This window comes from Anabrus simplex, chromosome 7, assembly GCF_040414725.1.
Source record: "Anabrus simplex isolate iqAnaSimp1 chromosome 7, ASM4041472v1, whole genome shotgun sequence".
NCBI lineage: Eukaryota > Metazoa > Arthropoda > Insecta > Orthoptera > Tettigoniidae > Anabrus > Anabrus simplex.
The window spans coordinates 264,979,989-265,006,530 of record NC_090271.1 but is presented as its reverse complement, the minus strand read 5'-3'; positions in this window follow the sequence as shown (position 1 = coordinate 265,006,530).

Genomic DNA, 26,542 nt, shown 5'->3' with positions numbered 1-26,542 from the left:
GAACCCAAGACTGTTGGTTAAAAAGAGGAACGGCAGTACGCACGCCACAAAAGCCTGCGTGGCTCAGGCGGCAAACTAGAAAGGGCCCGTAGCAAGGGGACAGTTACGGAGGCCCGCAGACCAGAAGGTCCCAAGAATTCTGACGTAGAAGCCACGGTGCTGATTCAGGTTGCGAACCAAAGAGGACCGTTGAGATTTTTGATAGATACTGGGTCCGATGTCAGCCTAGTTAAGAGGCAATCGGTACCCAAGGAATGCCTGATTGATGGGAGCAAATCAATTGAATTAGCAGGTGTAAGTAAGGGAATAATTTACACACAAGGTACTGTACGTTTTGCCATTGGAAACACAAGTCACACATTTCATGTGGTAGAGAGTGATTTCCAATTAACACAGGATGGTATAGTTGGGCGAGACCTCCTGACAGATAGCGTGATTGACTATAGGGAAGGTCATGTCACCATAAGAGGGCGACAATACCCTATGGGGGCACGAGAGACGAAGGTGATCCGTCTCGAACCAAGGACCCAGAAGGTCGTTGTTATAGAAGTAGATCGGAATCTACCTTTAGGAATTATTGAGAAGGAAGAGGTGATACCAGGGGTGTACCTCGGAGGGTGCCTAACTAAATCAGAGCGCCACGAAGCAGTGGTTAGCATGATGAATACCACTGAAAAGGCAGTGACTTTACACAGTCCACAAGTGCACATACAGGAGGTAGATAAGACCTGCCTAGCACAAGTGCGAAAGGTAGAGCAGAACAGTAGAGTGGCAAACGGAGAACCGGCCACCCAGAAGCCCCGATCACAGCGGGTGATAGACTGTCTGCGAGTTGATCACCTCACGCAGGTAGATAAGGAAGGGATATACGCCATCTGTGCTGAGTACAATGATATCTTCCATCTTGAGGGAGACAAACTAACTCACACTGATGTACTACAGCATGAGATCCCTACACCCCAAGATCAACCTCCAATTAATGTACGACCATATAGACTTCCCGAAGCACAGAAGGGGGAGATACAAGCTCAGATAGATAAGATGCTGAATGATGAAATTATCACACCTAGCACATCAGCCTGGAATGCGCCATTACTTTTAATTCCGAAGAAATTAGACGCCTCAGGGAAACAAAAATGGAGGGTCGTGATCGACTTTAGGAAATTGAACGAGATAACGATAGGAACCAGTTATCCCCTGCCATTAATTTCAGAACTGTTAGACGCCCTTGGCAAAGCGAGATACTTTTCAACTTTAGATCTCGCGAGTGGTTATCACCAGGTGTTGTTGAAGCCTGAAGACAGGCCAAAGACAGCATTCTCTGTGCTAGGGCGCAAGTACGAATTCAGGAAAATGCCCATGGGTTTGATGGCCGCGCCAGCCACGTTTACGAGGCTGATGAACAATGTGCTCACAGGGCTAACGGGTATAAAATGTCTGTGTTACCTGGATGACGTCATTGTGTAGGGGAGTTCAATCCAGGAGCGCAACGCGAAGCTAAGGGACGTATTTCAAATGCTGAGAGAGAACACGCTGAAGCTCCAGCCAGATAAGTGGGAATTCCTAAGAACCGAAGTAGCGCTCCTAGGACATGTAATCACTGACGAAGGTGTCTTACCAGACCCACGTAAAGTACAGGCCGTTAAGAACTTTCCGAGGCCGACCACTAGCCGCCAGATCAAGCAGTTCTGTGGATTGAGTGGGTACTATAGGAAGTTCATACCTAACTACAGCAAAATCGCGAAACCGCTGTATCAGTTAGTGAAGAAGGACGTTCCCTTTGTATGGGGAGACGAGCAGGAACAAGCGTTCCAGATACTAAAGCAAAAGCTAATTGAGGAACCTATATTGCAATATCCGGACTTTGAAAAACCATTCGTTGTTACCACTGATGCGAGCAACGAAGCGGTTGGGGCAGTATTGTCACAAGGACCTATCGGGAAAGACCTTCCAATAGCCTATGCAAGTAGAACGCTTAACAAAGCAGAAATGAATTACAGCGTAACTGAGAAAGAATTGTTGGCAATAGTGTTGGCAGTAAAGTATTTCAGACCATATTTGTTTGGTAGAAAATTCACTGTTGTGACAGACCATAAGCCGTTGAAGTGGGTCTTCAACGTGCAAGATCCGACTTCACGCCTGCTAAAGTTCAGGCTGAAGCTGGCGGAATACGACTTCGACGTCGTATATAATCAGGGCAAACAGAACTGCAATGCAGAAGCCCTGAGTAGGAATCCCACTGAACCCAAGTGCCAAGCGCGAGTAGTTAACTCGGCTCAGCACAGGTCTCACTCAGAGACAACAGTAGAAACTCAGGCCTCAGACGAGAATAGAGAGGAGGTACTGTCTTCAAAACCCGAGGACTCTACGGCAGAGGGAATTGAAGCGGACGGTAGCGAGGTTTCCGAGGACGCTAACGCAGAGGAGATTTCGCCCGAAGGTAGCTTATCTGAGGAAGAGAACGAATTAGGCGAAGCTGAAAAGTTAGCCATTTTGAAGGAATGTCATGATTCTTTGGTGGGAGGCCACCAAGGAATAGCGCGCACGTACGCCAGGGTACGTGAACGAATTCAGTGGAAGGGCATGAAAGGGGACATTGAGCGCTATGTACGCACATGTCCCTCCTGCCAAAAGAATAAAGGGACCAGACCAGACGTCAGGGCTCCCATGAGAATCACGGATACCCCGAACACAGTCTTTGAGAAGATATCCCTAGACGTAGTTGGACCTCTTCCGTTGACAGAGGCAGGAAACAGGTACATACTGACATGCCAAGATCAGCTGTTAAAGTACCTAGTAGCGAGTACCATGCCTAATCAGGAGGCAGAAACCGTGGCACGGACGCTAATCAATAACGTAATAAGTATCTACGGGATACCAGAGCAGATTCTCACTGACCAGGGTAGTAATTTCATGAGTGATGTGTTTAAGACGCTGTGTAAAACGCTGCGCATTCGGAAAACACACACTACGGCCTTCAGGCCACAATCGAACGGTAGCATAGAAAGATCCCATAAGGTGCTCACGGAGTACCTAAGGCATTATGTCTGCTCAGGGGAGCAGAATGACTGGGACAAATATTTGCCTACAGCTAGCTTTGTGTATAATACCACAAAGAGCACAAGTACAGGGTTCACACCCTACGAATTAATTTTTGGAAGGAAGGCAAATATCCCAGGTGTGCTGCAAAAGCCACCTGAAATGAATTACAATGAACACCAGAACGTGGTGGAGGAACTGACAGCACAGCTTAGGCGAAATCACGAGGCCGCCAGAAAGACCTTAATAGAGCGAAAGGAATTAGAGAAAGAACACTACGACAAAAAGCAAAATGAGGTCACCTTTCAGGTAGGTGATAAGGTTCTCTTGCGCAATGACGCATTGCGAAGAGGAAAATCCAGAAAGCTAAGCCCACCATTCGAAGGTCCGTACGAAATAGTAGATGTTTCAGGGGTGAACTGCACCCTACAGATGAATAAGAAGGGAAAAAGGGTTAAGGTACATAAGAACCGTTTGAAATTGTATTTGTAGATAAGTAAAGTAAGAAATGGGAAGCGAATGTATTCACAGATAGAAGGGTAACACATATCCTGTCTTTACCTTACAGGTAGACAGCAGATATGGCGCGAAAGCTAGGATTGTTGTCCATCATAGTAGCAGTGATAGTCGTGACATCACATCGCTACAGAATAGCCGGAGAAGTACTGGATGTCAAGGTGACACCATATGAGTGTACTCCAGGGGCATACTTCGACAATCAGAGTGAGATACAGTTATACCATACGGAATGGACATTAGTTACCTATGTAAACCTGAATAAATTAAGTGATGTATTTTCAAATGTCAAGAGACACATACACTGGACTCAATTAATATGTACACAGTTAGAAAGAAGTACTAATCTAACATGTCAACAGGATGTTAGAATGCTAAGTGCACAATTAGAGAGAATTAAGGAATCGAGGGAATTAATTACGAGGATTACTAAACCAATAGGGGAAACGGATAATACTAGGCGAAAACGAGGCCTAATTAATGCAGTAGGTTCCATCGCAAAGGCATTATTTGGAACATTAAGTCAAGATAATGCCGATAAATATGAGTCAAAAATTAGTGAGTTAGAGCAGGAACAGCTTTCAATTATGAAAATTGCAAAAGACCAGATGATAGTAGTAAAATCAACATTGCAATTTACGAACAGCACCATTTACGATGTCACAGCCAATGAGCAGAGATTAACTCAAAACATTGCAGAAATTAGATCTTATCTTGCCAATAGCACGCTTCAGATTACAGAAGCACTTAAGCAAGTAGAATTAGAAAACTCAGTGAATAGGCATTTAATTGAGTTTGAAGGCCTTCTCATACAACTGTATGAGCATTACAATGTTGTATTATCAGGTATAATGAATGCTCAGGTAGGAGTCATTCAGGTGCAAATAATTTCACCAGACGATATTATTAAAGGTTATAAGAAAGCTCAGGGAGATTTCCCTAAAGGATTGTCCTTGCCATTTGATTTAAAATCAGCTTACGGCTACTTGATTTACAAAGTAGCCACAGTGGAAGTGTTCGCTAACAAAAATTATCTAGTGTACGTCATCAAGATACCCCTTACAGATAGGGTAACTTATACATTGTATCACATGATTCCATTCCCCACATATATGAAGAGTAATCCACACCATTTTGTTTATATTCAAGAGACCAAGGACTATATCCTTATGGACAGGGAGAAACAAACTTATGTTCAATTAGACAAAGATCAGGTAAATCAATGTAAGGTAATAACACCCAGTTGGAGACTATGTCATGTTAAATTCCCTATTAATACAGTGTACACTCAAAAGAGTTGCGCGATCCAGTTAATTATTGGAGTTAGTCAAATCCCAGATAATTGTGATAAAAGAGTGCTTCCCGTTCAACAGCTCATGTGGATACCTATCAGAGCTAACACATATATATACGTATCCCCAGAAGAAGTTAAAGTAACATGTATGTGTAAGGATACCACCAGTGATATCAGGTTAACAGGCATTGGTATTCTTGTTTTAAGTGCAGGTTGCACAGTATATGGGCCACATAGTAAAATACAAGGTGTAGGTGAAGTGAACACTACACAAAGTAAAGACTTTATACCAGAAGTCACACTTGATTATGACTGTTGTGAACAGATAGGTAGTGAAATCAAGTTAGAACAGATACCCGAAATGAATAAGTTGTCCTTAAATAATTTGCTAAATCACATTAACGATTTACAATGGGCTACCCATAAGACACAAGAAGTGGAAGATATGGTGAGACAAAAAGAAGAAGAACTGCAAAGACAAATGGTCTATCAGCATCTTAACGTATACAAATATACTGTGTGGATAGTTGTTGGTATCATAAGTTTAATTTTAATTTGTTATTGTTGTAATTGTTGCTGTCCGAAACTAGGGTTTCCAGCAAAGAGATGGTTTGATGATGCACGGGCTCAATTGCCCTAATATATGTATAAAACAAACGGTAATCACGAAGGGAGATAAGGTTAAGACTTCAGATGAGGATTTAACCATATTCCAACGTCCCAGGCGGATCCGGGGACGCCCGGAGATGTCTGAGGAGATCATGGAATTACACTCCAGGCCTGCTGGAGGACGCCCTAGTACGCCTGAGAGATCTATAGAAGAAGTAGAAATGGATGCAAGTGATAATCAGAGTAGAGAACAACCTTCCCCTTCACCACAGGGTCGCCGATCCTTACGTACAGGCAACATCAGAGTATAAATAGTGTAGGACAGAAATGGACGCAACGTATGGTTGCATCCATTTCTTCACTAAGGGGGAGATGTCGTGTACCGACCTCCCACGGACTCGAACCGGCGGACTGCCAGGTGGAAGGCAGCCGGGGTTCGCAGCCGAGTCTTTAGCTCAAGGTGTCAGAGGAGATTAATTAGTGTTAGAATGATAATCAAAGACTGGAGACACCTTGTAGCATTAATGTAATTGAATAATAATTATAGGCAGATTTAGTTACTGTAAGAAAAGGGAAACATTTCAAGAAGCTACATGTAGTGTAGAGAGCTTGCGAAGTGCGCTTACACAAGAGTTGACTAAGAGCGGAGACTTGTTGATCACAACAAGTTATTTACTGTGTATCGACAAACAGAGCTAGTATGCCAGCGTGCGAGGCGGCCCGCCCGAAACCGACAAAGGAACAAAGCCGAGTGCAAGGCCAATCAGGGTCAGTACAGACGCACTTAGGAAAACAAGGAAGGATGAGGACAAAGTGAGACAGAAGACAGTAGCGCCTAGGTAGCAGCACTTACTGTGACAACTATTGAGAATAGCCACTTGAGGGAGCCACTGACAAGATGATCAGTTTGGCAATACCTGTAAGACCCAACCCCTTGGTAGGAGGTAGGGATAGAACTTTGAGTTCAGAAGCGGAGATATAACCCCTGGCCAAGATGGCGCGGGCCTTCTTCCAGCCAGTAGTTCGTACTTGTCAGAACGAGATTCTGTTCGAGCATAGCCCAAGTGCCGCAGGGCAAGATTCAGATAGACGCGTAGTAGAACAGTAGGCGCGTGGAACAAGCTCGCTCTCTCTATAGATCATTACATTCAGACTTGTAAATATACTGTACATAGTAGTTTTAGTTGTCCTCAGTAATAAAGGACAGAGAAATAACTTCATCTTTTATTTCGGGAGTTGCGGGACGAGTCATACCTACAAATTACCTCCCTACATTCCGCTCGGCAGGTCAGGTAATACTTCAACATCCAACGGCCTGGTGACCAACCTACGAGAACGTCTCTCAGGACAGGTAGGTCACGACAAGGGGAGGCCTAGGAGTGGGAAGGAAGCGGCCGTGGCCTTAATTAAGGTTCAGCCCCAGAAAACCCGTTATCGACATAATAATAATAATAATAATAATAATAATAATAATAATAATAATAATAATAATAATAATAATTACCGGACGAGTTGGCCGTGCGGTTAGAGTCGCGCAGCTGTGAGCTTGCATCCGGGAGATAGTGGGTTCGAATCCCACTGTCGGCAGCCCTGAAAATGATTTTCCGTGGTTTCCCATTTTATGTCGATATCGGGTTTTTCTGAAGTATCTGTATTTGATAAGTTCACGTTTATTGTCAAATTATTTTGTATTAATACGGAGAACGGAAGAGATTTTACACTCACAAAAGCAGTAAGCATAGACATAGTAATATTTCTTTCTACAATTAGCTTATGTAGCCGCGATACAAATAGCTTTTATGGCGTCGATAGGATTGGATAGGGCTATGATTGGGAAGGAAGCAGTTGTGGACTTAATTAAGGCACATTCCCAGCATTTGCCTGGTGTAAAATGGATACCACGGAAAACCATCTTCAGGGTTGCGGACAGTGCGGTCCGAACTCACCATCTCCCGAATGCAAGCTCACAGTTGCGCGCCTCTAAACGCACGATCGACCCCCTTGGTATATAGTAATAAAATATCATCATTATTATCGAAATAGTTTAGAAGTTCGATACCCAAAATACGGTTATAATAACAGTCCCTCGCTGTTCGTAATGAAATATCCCACATCGGGATTATGGTCTGTCCCCTCGCATTTCTAAGTCAATTGTTGATCAAATAAAGTAAGTTTATCGCTTGCCTTCCACTCATTCCCATAAGGTTTCATTAACAGTGTTTTCAAGTCTTCGTGTTTCTGACATAAATATGTCTTGTAGCTGGGGGACATCCAATTTTGTGTAACGTGATGCGACAAAATGCGTGACGGAAGTGTAACCATAGCAACCGCACAGGCAGTGATGTAAACTATGGATGGATGGTCAGACAGTGTTACCTAGCAACCGTGCAGGTTATGTCTTATGGCTGGTTGCCATCTGAAAGTAGCAGCCGTTGATGGATGACTATGACTGGGAGACATATTTACGATCATTTGATTTTCACAAAGGGAAAAGTGGTTTCTTTTCTTCCGTAAGAGCAGCCTCTTCCTTCTCTGTTGCAAATTCAATTACAGATAATATACAATTGAGAGAAATAAATCAATGATTCTACCTAATAAGTTAGATACTATTTATTTACCTTTGACAAACTAAAAACTGTAGCACACGTTTCGTCTATTGACTAAACATCGTCAGCTAAGTCTTGCTTAGTTGCAATAATGAAAAGAAGTACGGACATATTCATCTATTCTTAATCCTAAGAATACGTTTTAAAACCTTAAAATTAATTAATTAAGCTCAAACTAAAGGAATGTTTTATGCATAATGTGGGGGAGGGATGGGTGAAACTATAAAATTACGGTTTAAATATTGTTTTAACAGTTAAAATGGCATATAGCCTAAAATGCTTTTTGATGTCTTATTCAGTATAGTTTTAAATTTAAGCAATACTTACGAGAGCGTGAGTCTCAGATATTCTTGGAATGTGGAGAGTTGTTATTGCCATCAGAAAGTACACATTTTAAATCTCCCGGGATTTGGGATGGTTTCATATATTACCAGTTCAACACCAGAAGGAAGGCTGAGGCAACAGATGGGAGACTCCCCAGAAATTTAAAAGCAAAATAACACTCTGGATTTTGAGGGATCGAGTTACAAACCACCGGCCGGCTAATAAATGCAGTCTAATGCCAAGCAACACTTACGATTTTCCTATAGAATGCGAACTCCAATGGTGTTATAATTTACGTCAACAAACGTATAATATAGTTTTAAATTAAAAAAAAAAATCAAAAAAGGTTCAGTGTCATAAGAAGATAACAACTACAGTACTCAACTTGAAAGTGTGCGCCGGTGACCACGGAATCCATACCCGACAACAACATTCTTAACAATTATTTGTGCCAGGATCCTCACTTCCATCTTCCTACTCAGCCTCAATAAATCAGGTCTTGTGCTTCTCCATCTCCGACAGTATTATGTTTACGATGTCTAGGCGATCCCATTTTCATGCCTCTCCAGTGGTAATTTTAAGCGTCCAGTAATTCATATCAAAGTGCAGTGAAAGTTTGATCTGAATGAATGGCGGTGTTTACGAGGTATGGCTGATCATGTGAATCGAAACAGGCAACGAAGGTGTCGTCAACTGAGGCCACTCGTCAAGTTACACTGCTTCCAGAGCGTTGCTCCCGGAGGAAAATTCCCGGAATATTAGGGGTGATTTAGAGTGTAGTATGGCATCTCTCTTTTATTTTTCAAGAGACTGAAAGTGTTGGGAAGCAACATAAAATATATCACCAAATATAAACAGTCCCAGAACAGGATCGTTTTGTGCATCTACAACCTTTTCTACATCTTCTGGCTTCTTGGCAGAATGTTCAGCATACTGTCTTTCGGTTCAGAGAGCCCCTTGTTCGATCCTCGTCCATGACGAGGATTTTACCTCCATATGCTTAATTCTTCTCGTACGGGGACTTGGTATTTGTGTCCATCTCAATAAACTTCTATTCACATATACATAATACAACACACTACTACCCACCACAGAAACACGCTATGGATAATATATCAATCCACATAGGGTTGGCGTCAGGAAGAGCACCTGGAAGTAGAACTGGGCTAAATTCATACCAAGTTCCAACCCCAATAAATTAGGATAATATCCTGGAAGAAGAAGAATCTTCTAGATATAGTCACTCTAGACGGACCTACAACATGCTTCTGAACTAAGAATTAGTGACCGGGTAATCAGGCACAGGCTTAACGGTGCTGGATATTTCGAAGACTCACTAAAGTTAAGGTATTTACCAGGGAAAAGGAATATATAAAATCGACAAATTGTATAGGATAAACATATCTCGAAATTGTGCCGTCGGTTAATGACTTAAGAATTGTTTTCGACAGCAAATTAACTTTTAATAGGAGCATTGCAAATGTAATGAGTTCGGTAAATAAGATGCTTGATTATAGAATTAGAAACTCCGAGTTATTTACTCAATCGAAATTAATTTCAAATACATATTAATCGGTAATATTGGACGTTTAACTCACTGACCATTCAGCTAAGGAGTCGGACCACAGGTGTCTCATTCATATAAAGTATATTAATAATAACACAATCAACAGCATTATTTTTCGACAGAAGGTAAATAATAGAAATACAGAGGTGTGAAAGTTATTAGACTGAAAGGAGTAGAATATTCAATTGCCTTAGTTTTGCTTTTTGCCCACGCTTGTCTTTCTAATTTGTTCCATGGAACTCCCTATCTTTTAGTGAAATATTCATCCGACTTACTAAACTACAGTATATGAAATACTGTATGATTCGTAGTTTTTAAAATATTACGATGAGATTAAATTATTCTCTTTGGTCTATTGCAAATCCTACAGCATCAGTTTCCAAGAGTTTGTCTGTCTGTTAGGTTGGATCCTCAAATAGCACCACCAAAGGTTATGTGGTTATAAGGAAACCCCAAAAACCAATGGCAGCACCAAAATGAGGCGTACTAGGCAAGATGAGGAGTGAGGTAGTTTGCCATTGCTTTCCTCACTGGGTCAGAAAGTGCTATTGCAGCACGACTGACCCTATGAGCAACACCTTTCATAACACTCAGATGCACTAGTCGTGCTCTGAACGTCATTACTCAGCACTACCCATACCCCAGCACCTTCCATATTGTCACAGTCATGGATGTTGACTGGGACTTCGGTGGAAGCTATACTTTACTCTAGCCTGTGCCAAGAGATGGATACAAAAGTACTGTATCCATCAAGAAATGACAGCAGGCAGTCCAGGAGTTTACATAGTAAATAGTACAAAGCACAGCGAATTTTATCAGCGCTCAAGTAGAGCAAAATATCACTGAACCACGATATATAATTCAATTTTATTTAATTAAACTCAAAAGAGAAATTAAAATTTCTCAGTCCTCCTCTATCGTGTAGTAGTTAGTGTGATTAGCTACCATCCCCGGAGGTCCGGGTTGGATACCCGGCTGTGCCATGAAATTTGAAAAGTGGTATGAGGGCTGGAACGGGGTCCACTCAGCCTCGCCAGACCAGCTAAGTAGAGAGGGGTTTGATTCCCACTTCAGCTATCCTCGAAGTGGTTTTCCATGGTTTTCCACTTCTCCTCCAGGCAAATGCCGGGATGGTACCTAACTTAAGGCCACGTCCACTTCCTTCCCTCTTCCTCGTCTATCCCTCCCAATCTTCCCATCCCCCCTTAAAGCCCCTGTGCAGCATAGCAGGTGAGCCACCTGGGCGAGGTACTGGTCCTCCTTCTCCGTTTTTATCCGCCAACCCAATATCTCGCGTTCCAGGACACTTGCCTTTGAGGCGGTAGAGGTGGGATCTTTTGCTGAGTCCGAGGGAGAAACCAACCCTGGAGGGTAATCAGATTAAGAAAGAAAGAAAGAAAGAAAAAAAGTACTTTTACAGGGAATGCAACAACGGAAAATTTCAAAAATTGAGTGTTGACTCTAATAATTTTTACATCTCTGTAATAGCGTACTTAGAGAAACTAATGCATTACGATTATTATTATTATTATTTTTTGCTAGTTGCTTTACGTCGCACCGACACAGATAGGTCTTATGGCGACGATGGGACAGGAAAAGGCTAGGAGTGGGATGGAAGCGGCCGTGGCCTTAATTAAGGTACAGCGCCAGCATTTGCCTGGTGTGAAAATGGGAAACCACGGAAAACCATTTTCAGGGCTGCCGACAGTGGGGTTCGAACCTATTATCTCCCGAATACTGGATACTGGCCGCACTTAAGCGACTGCAGCTATCGAGCTCGGTAAATCGCTTTTTGCTTTTCAGGACTATACATTTCTTTTCGACCTTACATTTTGAATCTTTCAGAGACTTTGGTGGTCTTTTTTATTTCCCGTTGATAGAACGATGGAGTTAAGATGAATCGTAGCAAACATCAATCAATCTTCATTGATTCTGTGGTGTTTTTTTTTTACAATTCATGACGCAAGCACTCCACCTTCAAATAACGTCTCCTTGACTAACAAAGCACGCCATCTTTCTGCTCTGTCTACGTCTGTATATCCCTTCATCTATCTGCTGGACTTATTATGTGTTAAGAGGCTTCTTATGAATCGAAAGAGTAGCTGGGGGGGATTAGTTCCCCGACGCAGTAGCATCAATGTCACCCAGAACCCACTAATTAAGCAAGTCTCCTGCTTGCCATCCAGTGCCGGCAGCCTAATCTTTATAAGACCTCAAAGTAAGACTACTAGTCCTTGTTTCTGAGTTGCTTGCGCTAAGGAGAAGAGCAAGGGAGACGGAGAATCTGCTCGAGATGAAAGGACACGATCTAGCTTTCTGTAGAACTAATATCCACACATCTTACTTGAAGCGTATCCTTTATTACACTTTCTTGAAATATGCCACCAAAACCAGTAAACATTCTCTGTTATTTCGCACCAGTCTACGCGTAAGGTCTATAAACGCAAATCTGTTCATCTTACTGAAAATATACTATTACTTTTCTAGAGAGGAACGTACTATTTAAATTGTATTATTATTATTATTATTATTATTATTATTATTATTATTATTATTATTATTATTATTATTATTATTATTATTATTATTATTATTATTATTATTATTATTATTATTATTATTATTATTATTATTATTATTAATATGATAAGGATCATTTAGAACAGTACAGACAATATTATGTAACTATTACGCATTTTCGGAGCCTTTCATGGCCAACAAAATCGCTGCGTTCATTCCCTGGCAGTCTTCCTTTTTTTTATTCCAGCCGCTGAATTTGTTGCCTCTAGAAGTTGTTGATCTGTAATATTTTCGTTGTAACTTTAGAAATCAACGTCCTCCAACGTCGGGCTCCATTTTGACCACTTTGAACCGCTAATCCAAAGTTTTAGATCTTGGATAAAGGGAGGTTTATTTGTGATGCAGGTAAGTTCGGTGATAAATGTTTGAATAAGTATCAAGAACTTTTTTATTGCAGACCAAGCATTTCAACTTTACTAGCAGTTTCCTTTCTCAAAGATGTCGCTAGCTACTTTCACTGGCCTTCATAGCTCTGGCGGACACATGATATTTATTCCAAGGTTTATCACGAAATTACCTGTATCACGAACATACCTCACGTTACCCTATTTTTCTAGTATTTTGAGAATGTGTTTCGTTATCATATTTCCTCCTATTTTCAACAGATATCCGTATAATTTTATTCCTCATATCCCTATCGACCCCGTACGTTTTCCGATACAACTGACGAGTTGTGCGATAAAGTGATATAGCCTAAATGTCAAAGGAATATTTTACGGAAAACTAAAACAACTTTCAGCTAATAAATGTAAGTGTTTAAAATTTTTAAATCATTTATTCTCATGAAGACTATCGGCATTAACAAACAAAAGAAATAACGTGTAAAACATATTAAATATAGCTTTCATCAATACATTAATTTAACACAGATCAAAGTCTTTCAGGTCTTCCAAGGAAAGATCCAGCTACAAGTTGTTGGTATAACCTAATCATTTAAATAAATCTGCTCAGTCAATAAGGAACACATCATCATCATCATCCTAAACCATCTCCAGTTTCCCGGGTGTGGTATATGAGCCTCCTCCATCTCATCCTGTCCTTGTACCATTCTTCCTCCACCAATTTGTCCCAATCATGACCTCTCAGCAGTACATCGTTCTTAACTAAATCTATCCATTTGCTTCGTGGCCTTCCCACGGGTCGTCTTCCTTCTACTTTTCTGTCAAATTCCTTCCTTGCAGTTCTGTTTACTGGGATCCTCTTCATGTGACCAAACCACTTCAGTCTTGATGTCTGAATCTTATTGAGGAGAGAATAATCTATTTCTACTTCTTCTCTAATTTTCTCATTCCAAACCTTGTCCTTCCTGGTTTTCTGGACAATAGTGCGAAGGAATTTCATTTCAGCTGCCTGAAGTTTGGTCAGTGTTGTGGTTTCGAGACTGTATGTAAAAATTGGTGTATAATAGGACTTGTACAATGTCATTTTTGTTTCCATGGGTATTTGCTCATCTCACAGCAGGTGTCTTACCTGGTGGTAAAATTGTGTTGCCTGATTGATTCGATAAGGGACACAGATTTTTAAAAAAATATTCTGATTTTCTTCGCTCAAAACATTTAGAATAGCGCCAATATCAGGCTTTTAGGTATGTACAGAGGTACGTCTGATAAGGCTGAAATGTCTGCTCTTTTCACATGGCTGATGATGACGTTCGTTTGAAGCTAGCCACCTTATTCCCAAGGCACTATCTCTTTACAAGTTGTCTAATTAAGAACCAGACCGGGATCTTCTTTGTGACTCGTAGACATTAAGCCTCCCAATTTTGAAGCTGTCAATGTATTCTTATGCGGCACTGTTTTCTGTTTCTCAGTTACGTAGGTATTTCCCTTTATTTCAGCTTCACATTTTACTATTCTTCTGTCACCTAGTAATATTTTTACTCTTTTGGAATTTTTTCTCATACGTTTCAATACCAATGTAAGAATTTATTGCTCCAAACTTGGAAGGATTCAACACTAGGCAGATGCCTATAATCGTGAGTTGCTACAGTGGTGTGCTTCGCACATGCATTAGGTAGAAGTGCAAGGTGGTCATGAGATATAGCACCAGGGCATTTGTTGTACGTTTTATAATTAGAACGAGTTAGCATCTAGAAGTAAATCACTCTGCGCAGCACTGACGTTGGCACATTATTCTCTTTGGGTGAAAAACTGGCACTCAGATACTTCGCAACCCTACTGTTCAATTCCTCTCTTACTTGTAACTTATATGTTTGTCCATTATCTCAGGGTATCTCAGCGGTGCAAAAAGCACTTCGCTTGTTTGACCAGATTGCAGACCCCCACTCCTCGATTTGGAACAATAGCGCTGTCTCTCTCTTTCTCCACGTCTGTCTCGCTCGCTCCGCCTGTCTTCCTCTTCCTCACTTGCTCCGCAGCGCTCCAAATCCGAGCCGAGTTGAGCCGAGTTGAACCGAGTTGAGCCGAGCTTAGCCGAGTAGCCCAGAGACGAAGAGTTGGTCCGAGCCGAGCCGAATGGGACCGATGCACTGTGCACTAGAACGCTGCGCCTCAATTTGCACGCGTGAGATTTTGGGCGTTTCAGAGGCCCTGCATTATCTTGTGAAATATCTTTCTACCAAATTTCTTTTAGTCCAGCCTTTCCAATCATTCGAAGACACGCAGCTGCGTACAAACAATGTTGACTACTGTTCGACACTGTCCGAATTTAGCTAATCTTGATATTGCCTCCCTGTTGTGTTCAGAATCTGTTACACAAAGAGCGAGTCCCATTTCTTCAAGTCTGCTGTTGTTGGCTCCCCTTTTGCTAGTTTCCAGCGACACAGTCTCAATGAGGTAATTAAACATGTCCATTCTTTCACTTCTACCGTACTGTATCACTAGGTTTTTCTATTTTATATGTTCTTGCTGTACGTTTTACCAAGGGAGATTTGAAAAGCTATCAGGGAAAGGCTAAGGAACGAGGAGTTAAAAAATTGTGCTCCCTTCCTAAAAAAAAGGTAAAGGAATTGCCCTCTTCGCACAGGATTCTCGAGGAAATAAGTCGTTCGCAGAATAGGTAGGCCTTTCAATAACAGTGGATTGAAAGCATCAAAATGATGGCAGACGTGGTTCCAGTAAGAAGCTTGTATGGTCGAAGCCAGGAGAACAACCACTGCTGGCGTGCCTGCGGTGAGATTGAAAATTTGGTACATGTTGTCGGCTACCGTCCATTCGGTTCATTTACCCGCCATCACACAATTCGCGGCCTTAGTGCAAAAGCCCTTCGCCATAACGGGTGGGAAGTAGACGGAGAAGTGAACTGTTTAGCTGAAAGTGACAGCACGAGAAGTATATATATATATTCTAGTCATCTACCTATGAGAGATGGTGTCGAGGTCCAGCAGTACGCCGATGACTTAGCCATTTACATTGGTATGAAAAGAAATGACTTTGCTCTTCGGCGATTACAGCAATGGATAGATCTCTTTAGGGAGTGGTGCCAACGTAACAAAGTGAAAATAAACGCTGACAAAACCCAGGCGATTGTTTTCACTAAACGGCGGCCTAGTTTCGACCGCCTTACTATTAATAACGTCCTCGTGTCTTGGACCAACCAAATTAAATATCTTGGTTTAATTATGGACCGTACTTTGTCCTGGAAACACAATATAGAACAGGCCCGTCAGCGTGCCACTGCACGGGTGTCAGCCTTGAGACCTCTGCTTGGAAATAAATATATCTCTACCTCCATAAAGAGAAATATTTATCTAGCATGTATTAGGCCCATCCTGCAGTATGGCTGCGAGGCCTGGGGCTATATTGCGAAAACTCCACTTTCTAAATTACAAGTTATTCAAAACAAGACACTTTGTATGGTGACTAAGGCTCCACATCTGAGGTCTAACAAGCGGATTCGAACTGAGCTTCGCATTCCGACTCTTAGAACTCAGATTAATAAAATAGCTAAGATGGCCAAAACTAGAATCCTCTCTAGTAATTCAACCGACCCTGGCATCCTATTATTAAAGCAGGTCATGAGGGCCAAGAAGCCGCGTACTCGTCTCAAGTACCGCGGCCCTTGGATCACTTATGACCCGCCGTAACTAGACCCAGCTCAAAACCCTTTTCGGACTTTTCCAAATTTTTTTCTTAACATTTTTCCTCACTAAAAATCTACTAAATTAACCCTGAAAATGCCCGTTTGTTAGGAAGGCAACATGGCAAAGCATAGCTCTCCGACCCTCCAAATAAATTACATTCCCCGTAGCGAAGAGGGGGTTTCAGCTCTGACAGGAGGTAATTATGACCTCTCTGACAGATTGTTTTTCCCCCACTAGTGTAGCAGAACAGAGACTTTTCCGACGCATCGGCATTCCCCTGAAACAGATGAGTAGAGGGGCATAGTTTTCGCCCCGGGACTCTCGTGGACTTGCTCTCAAAAAAACAAAAAAACAAAAAAAAAAACCCAGAGAGATCGTTCTGTAATACTGGACCCAACAATTCGTCTAGAATCAGGCGAACAAAAGCGGCATGATGTGCACTCCGAGAAACAGGCAATCTACGTTTTGGTATCCAATTACAACATAGAGACATATCATGTCATTTCCGTCAACGTTTACGGGTTGTTAGTGGGTGCAAGAGGTGTCATACCAGGGATGATAGGCGAGTTATGGACGAGGTTTGCCCTCAAGGAAAGGCACCTAGCCACGGTTGCCGAGGCGGCTGTGCGTGAGTCCGTGTTTCCTTTAAGGAACCATTTATATTCCAAAACTTAGAAATCGTACAATACTGTGTCTTACGGCAAACCCGCTGAGGGTCACTTTCCTAAATAAATATACATAGTAAGTTTATCTGTTTTACAGCTGTGTCTGTGTTTAAAGATATAATCGACAGACCATAGCAGAACGCAAGACAGTTGGGCTTGACACTGTCTCTTGATCATCCAGTGAGTATTCGGTCCAGTAACCATTTTATGGTACGTTTCTTATTCATTCTCGGATAACATAAAATTGAAGCAAGCTGGCGACAGTCCATCACCCTGTCTTCGAAGTACGTGGAGACTTCCCCCCGTGAATGTTACTTTTGAACAAGTCTGTGATGAAGTTCACCTAATCATTTCCGTTCTTTTGACGTAAAGCGCGAATTAAAATACAATGCTGAGCAGCATATCGCGGTCGAATGAATTCTATGCTTTTTTGAAATCTAGAAAAACCTACATTGGATTATTGGGAGTTAAATTTCTCTACTACTCCTTTCAGGCTCCAGAAATTTTCTGTGCGTGACAATATACATAACATCATCATATTATTAATATTGGCCTTATAGAAAATCATGTTTGTTCATCGGTAAAGGATTATTTTTCGTTATCATGTTAATGTTATGTCTTATTTTAATCCTGTAAGGACGGCTGCTTGATCCCATAAAGTCAAAGTACTTCCTGTACGGAATACAAGCTATTCATATGTGGCCAGTGGTGAAGTTTAAGTGTGTATAAATTAGTTCCACAAAACCTCCGTATCCTCTTTTCTTTCTTCTTTTCAAGTTGTTTTACGTCGCAACGACGCAGATAGGTCTTATGGCAATGATGGATAGGAAAAGGCTAGGAGTGGGAAGGAAGTGACCGTGGTCTTAATTAAGGTACAGCCCCAACATATTCTTGGTGTGAAAATGGGAAACTATGGAAAACCTCCTTCAGGGCTGCGACAGTGGGGCTCGAACCCACTCCCGAATGCAAGATCACAGTTGCGCACCCCTAACAGCACGGCTAACACGCTAGGTGTCTACTCTTGTACTAGATCCATAGTCATGAGTACTAATTAGTTTCTTTCCAATGGGGAATCTTCATTCATGAGCGGTGGTCCCTAGCAATTTACTAACTGACTGTGTCCTGATGTGGAATGTAACTGTTTTGTTATTATAGATGATCGTTTTGTGCGAGTGTTTACCTCAATAATAACAAACATGGAATGTAACAACATACCAATATCAGAGCAGAACAACGAGCAATGATTGGCATTTCAGTTATTTATGTACACTAACATACTTTAGTTACGGCTCAAATTTTCTATTTGTCAACGTTTAATACAATGATGACAGCATTTAAAGTTTTATACAAACAAGAAAGTGGAACTAAATTGGATATGGTACACGCTTGAAATTACACTGCGTCCAGTTGCTATCTGCTTACAATTCATAGCCGTTATTGGTCGATTTCCAGTCTATCTCTTGTGTCATTTACATTAAACGGGCGGGCTTTATTTACCCAGCCGCAATATTTATAATTATATTGGCACTCGGTCTCTTTTTGGTGACCCCAGAACTTTCCAGGGTTGAAACTTCGTAATGTTGGTCGTGGTAGTTCCGATGTTAATGCAGATCTTGCTCAGCGCCCAATTCACGTATGTAGGCGTGTTTACGCAACCTAGTTAATTTTACGATTGTATTCCAAATGACTTCACATATTGGCTGAACCAATTATGAGAAATATCCTTTAGTGCCCACATAGTACAAGAACATTAGATGATTATAAAAGTTCCTGTCAACTATCTAACTTGGCAAGCATGCAGGTTAATAAGTGACTGTCAATAATTGAGAGGGCTACAGACAGTAACTAGATGGCAATTCTACGACTAACTGTATTTTGTGGCCTTCAAATTAGAAATTTGGTTTTTACAGTAAAACTAGTAATTGTGCCCGTCGTTGACGGATTTTTCCTTCGTCTGCAAGTGCAATTTCCAGCTAGCAAGACGTTGGCGATCACTTAGGTGAAAGTTCCCCTTTCATTGGGTTATCCGAGGAGTTGTTTGGTGGTGTTGATGCTAGTTCAATGTTTGATGTTTTGGGGCCATGATATCGGTGGTCCACCAGCTCCTCGCTTGCCTACTATCTTGCCTTGTAATATCAGATATAGCGCGTTTACTTTTTATCTCGTAGAACATGGTCTAGTGCGCCTCTGTGGTGTAGTAGTTAGTGTGAATAGCTGCCATCCCCGGAGGCCCGGGTTCGATTCTCGGCTCTGCTAAGAAATTTGAAAAAGTGGTACGAGGACTGGAACAGCGTCCACGTAGCCTCTGGAGAACGAATGAGTAGAGATGGGCTCGATTCCCACCTCAGCCATCCTGGAAGTGGTTTCGCGTGGTTTCCCACTTCTCCTCCAGGCAAATGCCGGGATGGTACCAAATTTAAGGCCACGGCCGCTTCCTTCCCTCTTCCTTGTCCATCCCCTCCAATCTCCCCAGCATAGCAGTTGAGGCCGCCTGGGCGAGTTACTGGTCATCCTTCCCGGTTGTATCCCCCGACACAGAGTCTGAAGCTCCAGGACACTGCCCTTGAGGCGGTAGAGGTGCAATCCCCCGCTGAGTCCGAGGGAAGAACCGACCCTGGAGGGTAACCAGATAAAGAAGAAGAAAAACATGGGCTAAATAGGCTGTTTTCCTGACTTTATGTTCAACAGCTCTTGCCCTCCTTTATCTCTCCTTAACACTCCATCATTTGTTATAAAAAAGAGAGAGAGAATCCACAAGAGACAGCTGCCCTAGAACAATGGGTATCGTACGCTAAAAGCATCAAACAGATAGTACGGTAATGCACTCAGTGTCATTCCAATTTTCACACTAGTTATCATAGGATAAAACGAGCTTACATATTTTTTTTAATTTTGAAATTCTCCTGTTGTACAGCTATCCCCGACGAGGAATATTTTATTTTTCTTTACATATATTGTATAAATGGGGATTTAGTATTGATACTGAATTATGTAAAACATGTGAACAAATATCGACTATGAACGAAACAGGAATACAAAAACGAAGAAAGAAATTCACTGAAAATTTTGTGACAGATCCTTGCCCACCGAAGAGCAACCCAGTCATTTTCCAGCAGCTGGCAGGTGTGTAGCTCAGGTGGTAGAGCGCTGGCCTTCTGAGCTCAAGTTGGCGGTTTCGATCCCGGTCCAGTCCGATGATATTTGAAGGTTCTCGGATAAGTCAGCCACGTGTCGGTAGATTTACTGGCACGTTAATGAACTCCTGCGGTACACAATTCTGGCACCACGGCATCTGCGAAAATCGTACAAATAGTTAGAGGAACATAAAGCCAATATAATAATAATAATAATAATAATAATAATAATAATAATAATAATAATAATAATAATAATAATAATAATAATAATTGTACCGGGCGGTACACCTCCACGCCGCTTGTTCAAACATTGCGCCAATTGAAACTCCTCTACAGGAGAAAGCCTGAACTTTAAAAAACTGTATTAACTCAACAGTTTCTCAGAAGATGGCTCTGTGTGAATTTTGAAGTGTTTTTGTTTGTCATTGATCAAGAAGTGTGGACGTTCTCTACCAGATCTCTCTACAAAAAAAAAAAAAAAAAAAAATGATCATGCACTCTGGTGCAAAGGAATGAACCTTCTTGAAGAAATTTTGTATTCAAAAGCTGTTGTCTTTACTAAATTTTTGTTCTTTTGCTTTGGGTTGGCAATATTAATCCTTCCTTCCGCCAGGTTTGAACTTAGCCAATCCCGAATTTATTTAATTAATTCTCATTCGATCATTGCTTTCTTCTTCGAATTTCCATGTGTAATTATTAGTGAACCAATAAAATTGAGGAGATGTGTCTACTCATTCCTGAAAGGTCTCGAATTCTCCACGAGGGTATAAAAACTGCTGATTTTCCTGTCTCCTGGCCACTAGTATAACATCTAACTCAGTGTGTGAATATGTAGCTGGGGGCGGGAAGCGCCTCGTTCTTCAGTCAGCAGATCTTCAACAAGGTGATGGCCTTTTAACATCTTTATTTCTTGCTAGCTCAGCAGTTTAACTCTCGGGGAAGTTTCGAAACCTTTAATATGTAACCTACCACTTTTAAAATGTAAATTCCTCTTCTATCTATGTAAAAACTACAAAACTCTTTAACTGTAAAGCGAGGATAGAGAGTGCTTTACCCTCTCGAGCTCCCCTTTCATTTTGAAATTGAGGCGACTACGTTTTCATAACCGTTTCTACGCTTCCTTAATCTATTAAAGTTTTCTCATACGGGTCACCTCCCTAGCTTGGGATTAGCCCCTGTGTACCGGCCTAGAGCCATTTATGTTTTAAAAGGTGTATTTGGAGTGCAGGTTCACGCCTTCAGTTCTTTGTGTACTTTGGGCCAGTAACTTAACCTGATGTTTTATTTTCATTGCGAAGGCCCCGTGGGTTGGGTAGTAAATACCCCTGTTTCTTTGTGCGCCTTGAGGGCAAATAGAAGTGAAATTCGTTGTGGCCTTTGATAGGCTTGAACTTTGAGAGCGAGTCTGCTCTTTCCTAAATTCGTTTTCTGTGTGCCTCTAGGAGGCTTAACACTGTAATTTGGAGCAAGTGCTCCTTGGCATGATGGGGTTTTCTGCCCCTTTGTTCAATTTTGTACTTTGGTAAAGTTGGGCTAATAGCTCAAGGATTGTGATTGTGGGGCTCGAAGCCCAAATCTTGTAACGAACTGTAATTTGTAATTTCTTAATTTGTTGATCTGCTACTTGGTACCTGTTATACTCTGTTATTGGTTGATTTTGAAAGGAAAATATAACCTTTGTTAAAGTTTTAATTTAACTTTAATTTTGTAGTTGAGACCTATTCCAGCCTGCACCTTCTTTCACCTCTCACTACCACGGAGATCTCCGTAATAATAATAATAATAATAATAATAATAATAATAATAATAAGGAAATGTAATGTCATAGAAGTTTATGTCCTCTCAAGAACGAGACATGTTATTCAGTTTTTAATTAAATGCTTTCTTTTTAAGGTATTTTGTAATTTTGTTTAATCGTACGTTGGTTTTGACAGACGGAAAGTCTTCAGAATAATATATTAAATAGGTCGAAACAAAGTAAACAAGAGAAGTCTTAGAATATTTGTTTTTAGTTTGTACATGCAGGCTTCAATTTATTCGGCATCAGTTTCTTGGCTGAGAGTCATATACCATTGCAGAGGGAAAGAGGATTCATATTCCTGAGAAGGATAATCGGTGCCACAATCGTCCACTCCAGGATGTTCGTGGCACTCCAGGTGTCTCAAAGTTGTTCAGAAGCTCTGTAGTGTAGTTGACAGCCTCATCTGTATTATATGTTGTGTCGATAAACTTGAAAATTTGTAGAACACCGGGCAATTTTTGTAAAATTGGCTTGTTGATGACGCTGACAACTTCTTTTCTTGAAGAAAGAATTTCCCTTTGACACAGCCATGCGTGATCGGTGAAATACTGTACCGACCTATGACAAAACTTTCAGATTTCTGCAGGCCGGTAGATTTGGTTGGGCATCGCACAAATACACACAAACACTTCCGGATATTACGGACTGAATTTGGCTACTCGTGTCTGGGAACGAAAATATCTTCCTACGCCACTGAGTTAAAATGGCTCCTTGACTTGTGTTACCTATCTTATGTACGTTACCTAGCGATGGTGAATCTATGCTGGTGACAGCACGTTGGATTGTCATAACCCAACACACGCTTTCGAAATTAAAGGAACACCACACACAGGGGCCTGTATAATCTGACATCAGCAATTTCATAAAGGGTTTCGATTTGTCAGAAGAAAGCGAGTTGGCGTGAGAACATACTGTATGATCAGGTGACAGAGAGATTGTAGGTGGCGACTGAACGTCATAAATTTGTAAGAAATGAAAAGTTAGATTCTCACCGTCGAGAATGCCAGGCATATGCTCAGCGTATGACTGCACTAATCGGAATGCCTTGTACTTGTGCATTGGTTTGATGTAGGTCAGTTCAGTCAAACGTCCACCAAGTATACCAAATACAGTATTTTACTGCTGTTTGTGAAATTTATGAAGTATCCATGGTAGATGTCAGTCACATGAATATTTAATATAAGGCTGCACATCATTATGGACAACTTTGAAGGTTATATTTCAGCTAGTAATCCCCATATGTTAAGGTAATTGGACAAAATGATATGTCCCCTACGTTATAACAAATCATAACATTAAACAATTATAGTGGTATTCATGGGAATGAAATACGTTTAAAAATATGATCAGAATGAGGTGGGTGTTTTTAATGTCGCACTGTCATTTCGAAGGTTCGGCAAGGGAGGAATGGAAAAGGGCTAGGACTGGGAAGGTAGCGGTCGTGGTCTTAATTAAATCACAGCCCCAGCATTCGCCTGGTGTGAAAATGGAAAACTACGGGAAACCATCTTCAGAGCTGCCGTCGGGGGGATTCGAACCCACTACCTCCCGATTGCAAACTCACAGGTAGTGCGACTCTAACCGCACGACCAGCTCGCTTGGTGGAGGATTGAGGTTGTAACCTATCTTAGGTTCATTTCGTTTTAAGGATTTCTATCCTAAGTACTCATTTATGTCGACTGTTCTTTTCATTGTAATTTACATTTAACCACAACCGCCGAGTATGCTAACGCTCTTGATTCGATGTTGCGGTCATTTCGTATGTTACTGTACGACGATTTTCCTTAGATACTTTTAGAACTGATCAGCTGATCGTGATGTTGGCCTCACGTCGCAACAGGGATGAAGTGGCGGTATTCGCAATCTATTATTATGAATGCTCTAAGCTTTCGGCTAACGGTCTTTAATTTTGCACCTGTGATTTTACAATGCGTAATTTCAACATTTTTCGTCATTCGAGAACCGCGCCCCCTTGCTTACTTGACCACTGGAAACATGGCGGACGTTCGTACAGTTAGTTTCAGCTAGGCAGCGCTTCCGCCTCTCTATCTTATTATAGCTCGTTGCATTCACTACAGGAACATTGTTTCATTTCATTCCCACTTCCAGTTTCTGAGAGATGGATTATCCGCCATTTTGCCTGTCTCCAAGTGGCTCACTGTTGTGGTTTGGTAATAAAACGTAGAGCAGGTCACACACGTGTGGAGAAAGGTCCACAGCCTTTTAAATTGTGTTATAGTTTGTGAATTTTCTTCTCCCTTTAGTTTCTTAGATGTTACGTTTTTCATTGCTTATGGCTGTAACTTGCATTACCTTCGGAGAGTACCTGTGCCCGTTGGTTGCGGCGTAGGATAGGTCTACGGTATTCCCTGCCTGTTGTCAGAGGCCACTGAAAGGTGTATTGACCCTAGGCTCTAAACTTGAGACCTCAGGGCCCCTAGCCATGTCCGACATTGCTTCTATGTACTTCTACCAGCTTCACCACATTCCTCATACTATCGGACCTTATTTAGTCAACCCTTGTAGTCTTCCGATCCAGACAGTATTTAGCTTGCGAGACCTAGCTAAATTTTAAATTTTCGTAGCTCCCTAAACACAGTACGCTGACCGTTCAGCCAGCGAGTCGGACATTAAATCTTGGTGACAGCACGTTGGATTGTCATATCCCAACACACGTTTTCCGATGGTTTTTCGTTCATAACTCACCAACGAAAGCGAAAATGAAATATCCAGCTTCGAGGTGCATTCGGACCCCCTTCCATCTACCTATGTTCAAAATTTCAGATCTGTGCGTGATGAAGATTTTGCTGGGTATCTCTCTCTCTCTCTCACACACACACACACACACACACACACACACACACACACACACACACAGACAAGCACTTCCTTTTATTATTACAGATTTGAGAAGTCATCTAAATTGCAGAAAGTGCAAAGGATTTTCCGCAGTATATTGTACATTCTTGGCTATATCTAAAGTATAAAATGTTACAATTTGCTCGTCTGGAATGGTGAAAGGAGACCTATAGTCTCTAGGTCATCATATTCTCATTCCCACTCCTCTTTCATATAACATTTACCGTCTCGAGTGATCAACATTGAAACTCCACGAGTTCTGTTCAAATAGAGAGAGATAGAAAACCTCTCTAATTTCGATTCATTAGCCGAAATGCTGTCATTATTATAAATGAGGAATGAGAAGAATCGATGAGGTATTTACAAGGAGGAAGATATGAAAACGAGATGACAAGGTAAGAAAATCCACAAATGAAGTTTCCTAAGAAAATGAAAGAATAAAAGATCACTTCCTTAATAACTGAAAGATATTTTTCATCTTTTACCGCCTTATTAATCAGAAGAATAATGTTGTGGAATCACCGAGATGTTTGTTGGCTTGAGCAATTGTTTATTTATACGTACAGTACCGTACATAAGTAATTTGAAATTGATGTATTCGAGTAAAGACAGGCTAATGCATGCACATGATGCAAGGCAAACAGGAGAATGTGTCAACACTCTACCTGCCTGTGTCTGAACAGACAATTCATCATTGTTTACATTGTAATGTGGAAGAAGTGATGACGTGAAACTGTAAGTATTATGACATAGGATATTTTACCGATAATTACGGTTTCTGTTTGATGTAGGTATGATTTACAGTACTCTGTGAACCAAACAGGTATTACAATGGAAAAAATTAAAGAGTATTCATTAAATATTAGGAAAACGATGATTGTGGCGTTGAAGAAAGGCACTAGCGAAGCGCAAGTTTTCAAGAGTCTTTGAATTTTCTAGAAAAATTGCCCATGCTTGGAATAGAGTTTAGAAAAGTTAAGAATGCTGTTAAATCTAAGGGTCGAACTGATGACCTTCGAATTGTTACCCCGAAAATTGAAGGTCTTATTCGAAGAAAATTTATTGGAGGAGGAGGAGATACAAGAAAATGTTTGGAAGAGAAATGTAAGATCTAACTTGCCGTAACTACTAGAAAATAGTACCTCAAATCCTAAGGTTTACTGCGCGCAGACCTAGCAAGGAGCCATTCAACTCACCAAAGGACAGGAAGGCCCGACCGAGTGAGGGACTGCGTGGATTGGATCACGTAACTAACAGCTTACATTCGGGAGAGAATGGGTTCGAACCCTACTGCCATCAGCCCTGAAGATAGTTTTCAATGGTTTTTCATTTTTACATTAGGTAAGTGCTGCGCCTGTACCTTAATTAAAGCCACGGCCACTTGCTTCCCACTCCTAACCCTTTTCCCTTCCACCGTCGCCATAAGGAATATTCGTGCCGATGCGACGTAGAAAGTTAAAAGTAGAGCAGCAGAGGAATCACCATGTATCAACCCTTATCTAT